At 46.7% G+C, this 8,793-nt stretch overlaps 1 non-coding gene and 2 pseudogenes across 1 annotated transcript; all 3 read right to left on the bottom strand.

Moving 5' to 3' along the window:
- Window positions 1-1,213: 1,213 nt before the first annotated feature.
- Window positions 1,214-1,332, bottom strand: LOC111740211. The gene has a single exon (XR_002780542.1). It is a non-coding gene; the product is annotated as a 5S ribosomal RNA (ribosomal RNA).
- A 1,664-nt stretch (window positions 1,333-2,996) lies between these two features.
- Window positions 2,997-3,112, bottom strand: LOC111740230 (annotated as a pseudogene).
- A 2,457-nt stretch (window positions 3,113-5,569) lies between these two features.
- LOC111740196 lies at window positions 5,570-6,779 on the bottom strand (annotated as a pseudogene).
- Between the last annotated feature and the right edge of the window lie 2,014 nt (window positions 6,780-8,793).

Raw genomic sequence — 8,793 nt, forward strand, 5'->3', positions numbered from 1 at the left:
CTGGCCTTCCACGTAGTGCTGTGCCAGTCTGTACCAGACCTTACTTAGCAACCCAGCCATGCTTCTCCCCACAGGAAGGGAACCCGTCCCCGCCTCCGGCAGAAAAGCACGGGCACCTCCCTGCTTGGCCCTCATTCCTCCTTGCCCATACAGCCTGTCTCCCCACTCATACAAAAGACTCTTTCAGAAACTGGTTACCTAGATTTGAACTTTTTAACAAGGCTTTTTTTTTTTTTCCCCTTTAAGCTCTGCAGCTAAAATGCCAGATCCTGCTGTTGCTAAGATTAAGGATTTTTTTTTCCCCTTTTCTCCCTTAGCTCAGTTTCCATTTACTAGGAAAAGACCAAGAAATGGATTACTGTTCCCTTGCCAAAGGGAGAGAGAGTGCTTGAGCTTCTGGGGCTTACCGTGGGGCAGGACATTATTCGGGCTTGTGCTAATAGTCCTTAGTTACTCCTCATGTTCTCACAAAAGTCACACATGCTTGTGTTGGTAACTAAGGCCTTACCGAAACCACTCAGCCCTAAACGCACACAGGAGAACCGGGGAGTTGCAATACAAGGTAATTTAACATGAATATTTATATACTGTACATACTGCGTGCCATGATCCACTCAGCTTATTTCCATTTATGCATCTTCTTCTCATTTCCAATCTTTATTTATTACAAAGTGAAGGCGGTTAGCAAAATAACACTTTGGGGTAGGTTTGCTTTATCCTTTTTTTTTTTTTAGGTTTCCTGCTTTCTAATCTATCTCTGGGAAAGTATGCCAATATCGCAGCAAAATTGGTCACTGCTGCCAAACCCCGAGAGACTGATGGCGCATTGTCCTGAGCTGAGATCTTCGCCCCGCCTTAACCCCTGAGGGCTGAACACAGTGGCTGTGTGAGCCCTGTGTTTACTGAGCTGGGGCAGCTCACATCCGTCACCGTTTAGTGACAGCAATCACCCATTTCCCTAGCTTTCAATGTGGGATTGCAGGTACCTAACAGGGCAATGCTTCGATGGGAACATTGCTAGAATGTTCACTGGATGCTCACAGTCTCAAACTAGAAAGACTTGGGTTTATGGCCCAGCAGTGCCACTTACTTGCTCTGCAACACTGGGCAAATGCCTAGAACATTTTTTTTTTTTTAGGGGAGGCAACCCTTTGTGGACCTCATAGATTGCAAGGACCTTGTCAGTTTACAATCCCTTATTTTTTATTTTTTATGCCTACAGTACCTGATCTTCTGAGGTGGTCTCCCATCCAAGTACTAACCAGGCCCGACCCTGCTTAGCTTCCGAGATCAGATGGGATCGGGCTTGTTCAGGGGGGCATGGCCGTAGACTGCCTATAACATTCTGAGCCTCTATTTCCTCTTCTATAAAACATGCATAATGATAGAACCTTCTTCACAGATGTGGATACATGTTAAAATGTGTAAAATGTGTGTATGTGCTCAGCTGGGCACATGACATGCTCTAAACCAATGCTGACTCTAATCACACACGTGTGACCCTGACAGTAGCCAGGAGGGTGATGAGGGCATCTGTAACCCTGACAGTAGCCGGGAGGGTAAGTCCCTTTCCTAATGCACACACCCAATGCGTTTTGGACCCAGTTGTCTGATCCACGTTTGTTTCACTCCAAAATTTTCGATCTAGTCACAATAAAACACACCTCAGTATCTCTTGCCACATTTTTACTGGAAGTATTTGAAATCTGGCAAATTTAAGTTTTGGGCAGGGGTCTTAACCTGGATATGAGTGATAAAAACAGGTAAAAGAGACTCAGGTTTTCCTTTATGCCAGTGCCTGTGTAGAGATTAAACACACTTTTGAGAAATGTCCCAATATTTTGATTCATGGCTGAGTTCCTTTTCGGTGGGAGCTACGATTTCCAGCACTTCTAAACCTCACTGCGGCCATCAGGGTTTTGACAACTGGTTTACAAAGAGTCGCATCTCTCATTTCCAAAGGGGATATCCTGTCCAGCTCTGGATGTCATTGGGCATGCCCAGAGGAGGGTCACCAGGATGATGAGGGCTGTGAGAACATGTTAAGAGGGACAATTGCTAGATAACGGGTGAGGAGGCCTGTGTGAGAGATTAAACTTTACCTTTGAGGCTTCAGACATGTCTTGAGCAACAGGTGGGAGTTACTGGGAGATAGATTGGGGTTTGATTGGAGGGTGCCTGAAATAGTTCAGCAGAATGAGCTCTGATAAGGGTGTGTGTTTCCCATCCCTACTGCTGTGCACGATGGACTGAGAAGCCATTTTTAATCATGTTATTCGAAGAATTTATGCATAGACAAGAAGATGACTAAGGTCCTTTTCAGTTTGAAGATACCATCACTGTAATATATCTGGTACCCATAGACAGTTTCCCACTAATATCTATTCTCCCTTTTTCTTAATATTATAACTCCTGATTTTTGGTGGACACATGGCCACCTAGCTAGAAACCTCATTTCTCAGTTTCCCTGGCTTCTGAGTGTGACCATGTAGTTGAATTCTGGATAATGGAAGGTGACCAGGAATGATGTGTGCCATTTCCAGACTGTCCCCTAAGTATTCGTGGATGAGTGTTCCTTCTGTCTATTCTCTTTCTTGAAGGTTGAGTTGCAGATGTGACGATGACAGCTAGAAGACACGGCTGGGACCCACAGCCTGTCTAGGAAGTAGGTGTCTCCTGTGTTGATAAAAATCCTGCCCAGCGTGATGCCTCAAGTGACCCAGGGGCTGCTGTATGTTTGAGGGACACTCATTTGAAGGTCACTGATCGGATGGACATCTTGGAAAAGTCACAGTCAGCAGCAGATTCATGCCAAGCCAAACCTTCTTACTCTTAGCCTGGCACCTCATCTCAGAGATTAACTGTGGTGTTGTGGTGACTGCAAGGGATGTTAGAAGGGAAAGAAAGAGGACTGTCATTCGCAGGAGTACAGGTAGGTACGGATGAATTATGAATCAACCTGAGCTATTCATTTTTTTTTTTTTTTATATTATTTATGCCTACAGAACCTGGTCTTCCTAGGTGGTCTCCCATCCAAATACTAACCAGGCCCGACCCTGCTTAGCTTCTGAGATCAGATATCGGGCTTGTTCAGGGTGGCATGGCCGTAGACCATGGACCGTGGCTCCACTGGGGCACAAACCCAGGACCTTCTGCGTGTAAAGCAGACATGCTAACCGCTACACTATGGAACCACATCCAAGCTATTCATGTTGGATCATTTCTCTTTCGGTCTGTTTCTGTTGACTCTGAGTTCTGCTCCTTTCTGTTATGGGTTGAACTGTGCCCCCATTCCCCCATATTCTCATGCTGAAATCCTAACCCTCCTTACTTCGGAATGTTACCTTACTGGGCAAAAGGATCTTTGCAGATATAATCAAATTAAGGTGAGGTCATTAGAATGAGATTTAATCCAATATGACTGTGTCCTTATAGGAGGACACAGACATATACAGAGAAGATGGCCATGTGACCATGGAGGCAGAGATTGAAGTACTACAGCCACAAGCCAAGTATTACCCAAGATTGCCAGCAAACCACCAGAAGCCAGGAAGAGTCAAGGAAGAATCCCCCACACGAACCTCCAGAGAGAGCACAGCCCTGCTGACACCTCGATTTCAGACTTCCATGCTCAAGAGCTATAAGATAATACATTTCTGTTGCTTTAAGTCACCCAGTTTGTGGTGCTTTATCATGGCAGCTCTAGGAAACAAATATACTCTTTCTGGGCAGCCTGTCTCTGCAGAAATGGTCAAAGCAGGCAGAGCGGACCAAAAAGCAGGGCACCTGTAGGGTTCTGTCCCCTTACACAGGACCCTGGGAGTGTGCCGCTGGCCAGGCTGGAGCCCTGACTTATAGGGTATCCCTCAACATTAAAGCTAGAATGCACCAGGGAAGAAAAATCGCAAGATTTATTACTTACCACTGACTCCTACCAGGGTTATTGGGGAAAGGAACAAACCAGTGGTCCCTGGAAGACCTTCCTGAGAGGCCAAGGTCAAGCTCATGGGTTATATTCCCCAAGTTCCCTTTTATGGTATCATTCTTTTTCTGGCATAAAACTCCTCCCAAATTTGTACTCAGACCTCCTGATAATGTGGAGTTAACCAGTCGAATATGAACATGAGCATCAATAAAATCACTAGCTACTTCATTTGCATGCTGTTTTCTCATTTAAATATCATTACCATAAGGTGGGGGTCCTATTGCCAGGGCAACCAGTCACAGAACTGAGCAGTGTAGCTTTTCTAGACACTCTTCCTCCACTTGGATTCTTGCTGTGTTCTTGGCTACCCTCTCATTCGCCATTAAAGGAATGCAAACCATTCCATGGTTCTGCTTTTTCTCACCTCATTTTGCTTTTCTCTTTGCCGAAGAGCTCAGTACTCACCCTAGAGTTTCACCTGACCTGTAGTTTTTGCTGAATTAGCTAATTTAGCTCTTTTACTCCTTCCAGCTGAACTCGATGATGCTTCCCCCTCTCCTGTTTATTAGCCTCTCCCTCTGGTCAACGCCCTACCCACTGGTTCCCATGACCATGTCCCCAGTACCTGGCACTTAGTCATACGACCTGTATGGCATGTCTTGAGTGTGAATTCCATCTCAGCTGTGAATTCACTCCAGGAGCATGTGATAAATTCTTCAATAATTCAGGCACCACGTTGCTCATCTTTAAATAAGAGGGTCTACTCTGTGAGAATTAAATAAGGTAATGCGTGTGAAGCCTGCTGTATGTAGGCTTCGTATGAGTTATCTAATGCTGCATAACTCAATGGTTCAGAGCAGCAATCATCATCGACATCCCTCACCGTTTCTGTGGTTCAGGAATCCAGGAGCAGCTTGGCCGGGCTGCTCTGGCTTGGGGTTTCTCATGAAGTTGCAATAAGATACTGGCTGGACCTGCAGTCATCTGAAAACTGGGCATTGACTGGAGAATCCACTTTGAAGGTGGCTGTCTCACATGACTCACTCACATTGGTGCTGGCTGTCGATGGGAGGTCTCAGTTCCTCTCCGTGTGGGCCTCTCTGCTTGATGGCATGGCACGGTGGCTGTTTTCCCCTAGCAAGAACAGTGGCAGAGAGGGGTAGACGGTGAGAGAGAGAGATGGGGCGGGGTCAGGGGAGAGGGAGAGAGAAGCTCAAGGGTGTATCGTTTTTATGGTGTATCTCAAGTCACATAGCATCATCTTCACCATAGCTGTTGGTCGAAACGAGTCAGTAAGTCACTACATCCAACCCACATTCAAGATGAAGGGATTTAGACTTCATTATTTGAACGAAAGGGTGTCAGTAAACTTAACATTTTTAAAACCATGACAAGCTCGTACTAAATGTCAATTTTTATCATAACTTTAGTTATATATTTTTTAACTAGAAATATTTTTATTTATACAAATAAATGATCACATGCCACCTACCTATCCTCGTCCTTGCCTTCCTGTCCCTGGTGTGGCATGGCAGAGGTCCCATCAGGGTGACCCAACACTGAGTAAGGGTCCTGTGCACATCCTGTCCCAGGAGCTCCCTTCGGGCTCAGCTCTGACCCATCTCTGCCTCTTTGTCACTGTCCTCAACCAGATACTCCTAGATCTCCTGAGCCCCCAGGCTCTGGAGGAAGCTGCACAGTGGGAACTGTCCCCCAGGTGCTCATGACCAGAAAGGCCCCTCCCAGGGCTCCCCCAGCAGAGTGGCGCCAGTGCTCCTGGCTGTAGAGCTGGGTCTTGACCAGGATATGGAGTGTGAGGGGTTCAGGAAGTACTTCCACAGGGCCTCGCCCCCCGGCAGCAGCCCTGGGCCCTCCCCCGGACTTGGGCATCCTGGCCTCAGCCAGTGAGGTTCGGGACTGCATCTGGGAGAAACTGGAGGTCTGAGCCCCAAAAGCCATGGCACTGTCGGCAGTGTGGGGCAGGGCCGAGGTACACATACAGAGCAGGCAGTGGGGCCAGGGAATCCAACAGGACAGCCTTTTCTGGGGGCCTTGAGCAGCTTCTCATTCATCCTGTATATGGTGCTAACCGTGGAGAGGAACTGGGCCAGCTGGCCTTTTCAGGGATCTTGGTGTTGATGGCCGGCCTAAAGACAGAGGGGACAGCAAACAGGCAGCTATAGAAGGAGACCTCCTTTGGCATGTAACCATATATGGGCTGCGCCCACACCCTGTCACCCTGCAGCTAGTCTAAGAAGCCCATGTCACAGGTGAGGAAGGACCGCTCAGCAGCTCCAGGTAGTAAAGCTTGATGCCTGGTCATGAGCTCAGTGGGTACAGCTGTTCTCCATCAGCTCCCTGGAGTGGCCGTGGATCCAGGCCACCTGCAGGATCAAGTTGGCCCGCTGGGGTGTGGAAGGTTTTCTTGGCTGTCAGTGCCGCCACGGAGTCAAACAGGCTGGACGGACAGAGCCTTAGCCTGAGCAGCTGCGGGTGGCCCAGGCGGGCTCTGAGGGTCCTGGTTGCCAACCAGCCTAGATGCAATTTCTCCTGGGCCAGACTGGAGCTGTCCCTGGCTTCTTCAGCCCTCAGCCACTGCTGGAGGCCCTTCAGCTGTTGCCCTTTCCCGGGCCAAGCAGCTCAGTAAGGACGGCAGGCCAAACACCTCCTTGATGCCTGTTGATCTAAAACCTCGGGAGTTTGCCGAGAGGAAGATTTGAAACTGGCCCTGATACACAGTGGGCAACAAGCAAGGGAACTTACCTGCGAGGCTTGTCTTGGGCGCGGGAAGACGAGCAGATCTCCGCAGCCAGGCCAGAATCTCCAGTGCGTACAGAGACCCCAGCCCATTCATTCAGTCACGTCTACTGTCCAGACGGTCTCAACAACACGTTGCTCTCTCAACGCTGCATCTTTTAAAGGGCTCCGGCCATGCGGATGGAGGTCGGAACGTAAGTTCCAAGTACAGGGGAGTGGCCGAGGGACCTCCAGTTGCCCCGGTCCAGCTCTCGGGTCAACGGGCGGTCACCTCTCCTCTAAGACCTCCTGCGACAATGCGCCACGGTAGCGACCGTCTGCGCGTCAGCTTCACTTCCGCCAGGGTTTGCGCTCTGCCCTCTGGGCTCTGGCTCCTTCGTTGACAGAAACGACCCTTGTCGCAAAAGGCAGTCTTTTGACAGAATCTCCAGTCAGGCCTGCATAGACCTGCCAGACCATGGAGATGGACGAAGGTCCCCCCAGACCCGGCCGGGGGAACCTTCTCTCCAGGAAAGATTAGCTGCTTCTCCCTAAACCTGCCTCTGAACTTGTGCCCGTAAAACACCTTGAAAGGGTCCTGCGTCTCCAGCTGGAATCACCACAACAGGTAGGACTTCCTTGCACTTGATACACTTCTGCTCACTCTGGCTACAGTGTGGTGGCCCCTTGTAGTTTTCACCGCCTGGCTCATGTTTTAATAATATTTAATAATATAAATATATTTAATAATGTAAATACGTATATTTACATATAAGTAAATACATATAAGTATGTATGATAAATAAAAATATGTAAAAATATAAAAACAAATATAAAATATATACAAAAATAAATATAAAATGTTTTATATTTATATATTTTTATATATTTTATTTATATATAAGATAAATATACATATAAAATATAAATACATATATCAGTGGTAAAAAGAAAAAATGTTACTTCTAGAATCTGCCTCATCTTGCTCTGGCACCCTCTTAACTACCGATGCTGAGGGGTGGTATACAATGTATTAAATCTGTGTGTCCCCTCACAAAATTCATATGTTGAAATTCTACACCTCAGTGTGATATTAGGAGATGGGGCCTTTGGGAGGTGATCAGGTCTTGAGGAGGAGTCCTTATGAATGGGATTCATGCTTTTATAAAGGAGGTTCCAAAGAAATTCCCTCACCCCTTCTGCCACGAGAGGACACAGTGACAAAGTGTCCTCCACAAATCAGAAAGTGGGCTCTTAATAGACACTGAATCTGCAGGAGCCTTGATCCTGGACGTCCAGCCTCCAGAACTGTGAGAAATGCATTTCTGTGGTTTATAAGCCCCCCCAGCCGGTGGTATTCTGTTACAGCGGCCCCAACCAAGACAGGTAGGGTAGAGCAGCCAAACTATGGTGACTGAAAAGCTCAATCTCTTTCTTTTGCAACAGTTTCTTCGGTTTCTTTGGGTAGGGTAAGTGAGCCACTGATGAAAAGCTCAAACTCCCCTCAGGCTTGATGCTTTCTGTCTTAGGGAAGCTCTTTTCCTTTCTTCCTGAAAGACCCACACCCACTCGCTTTGGCTGGACCTGTTTTTCTGCACGTAGCTCTTTACCACACCCTCATGTCATTCTCAGCTTGGCCCCATCTTGCTCCTTTGACTTCTGAATTGAAGTCATTCTTCATTGTCAAATAAAGATGGAAACTCAAAATATATTTTTTCCCTGAAAATATTGTGGTAAATTATATTTAGTTTTCAAGGCTAGTTGCCAAAGGCTCATTTCTCTAACAATGTAACTGTTATCTGACAATAAAAATTTTTGGAAAAGTCATGTTACCGAATGAATAAATAAAACAGAAAAATATATTTTTCATTTATTATATTTTCTAAATTATCATAGAAGAAAGTTGACTGCCTTGGAAGTATATAGTTCTTTGAATTTGAACACACCTCCAAAGTCAGGATTCAGAACAATTATGATGCTCCCCCAAATTGCACCATGTAATGCCATCTCCCATCTCTAACCCTGGCAATGACTGATCGGTTTTGTTCTCCGTTACTATAATTTTGTCAGTTTAAGAATATTACAGAAATGGGATCTTTTGAGATTGGCTTTTGCCAGTCAGCATAATTCCA

The sequence above is a fragment of the Pteropus vampyrus genome, unplaced genomic scaffold (genome assembly GCF_000151845.1).
Source record: "Pteropus vampyrus isolate Shadow unplaced genomic scaffold, Pvam_2.0 Scaffold59, whole genome shotgun sequence".
Classification (NCBI taxonomy): domain Eukaryota; kingdom Metazoa; phylum Chordata; class Mammalia; order Chiroptera; family Pteropodidae; genus Pteropus; species Pteropus vampyrus.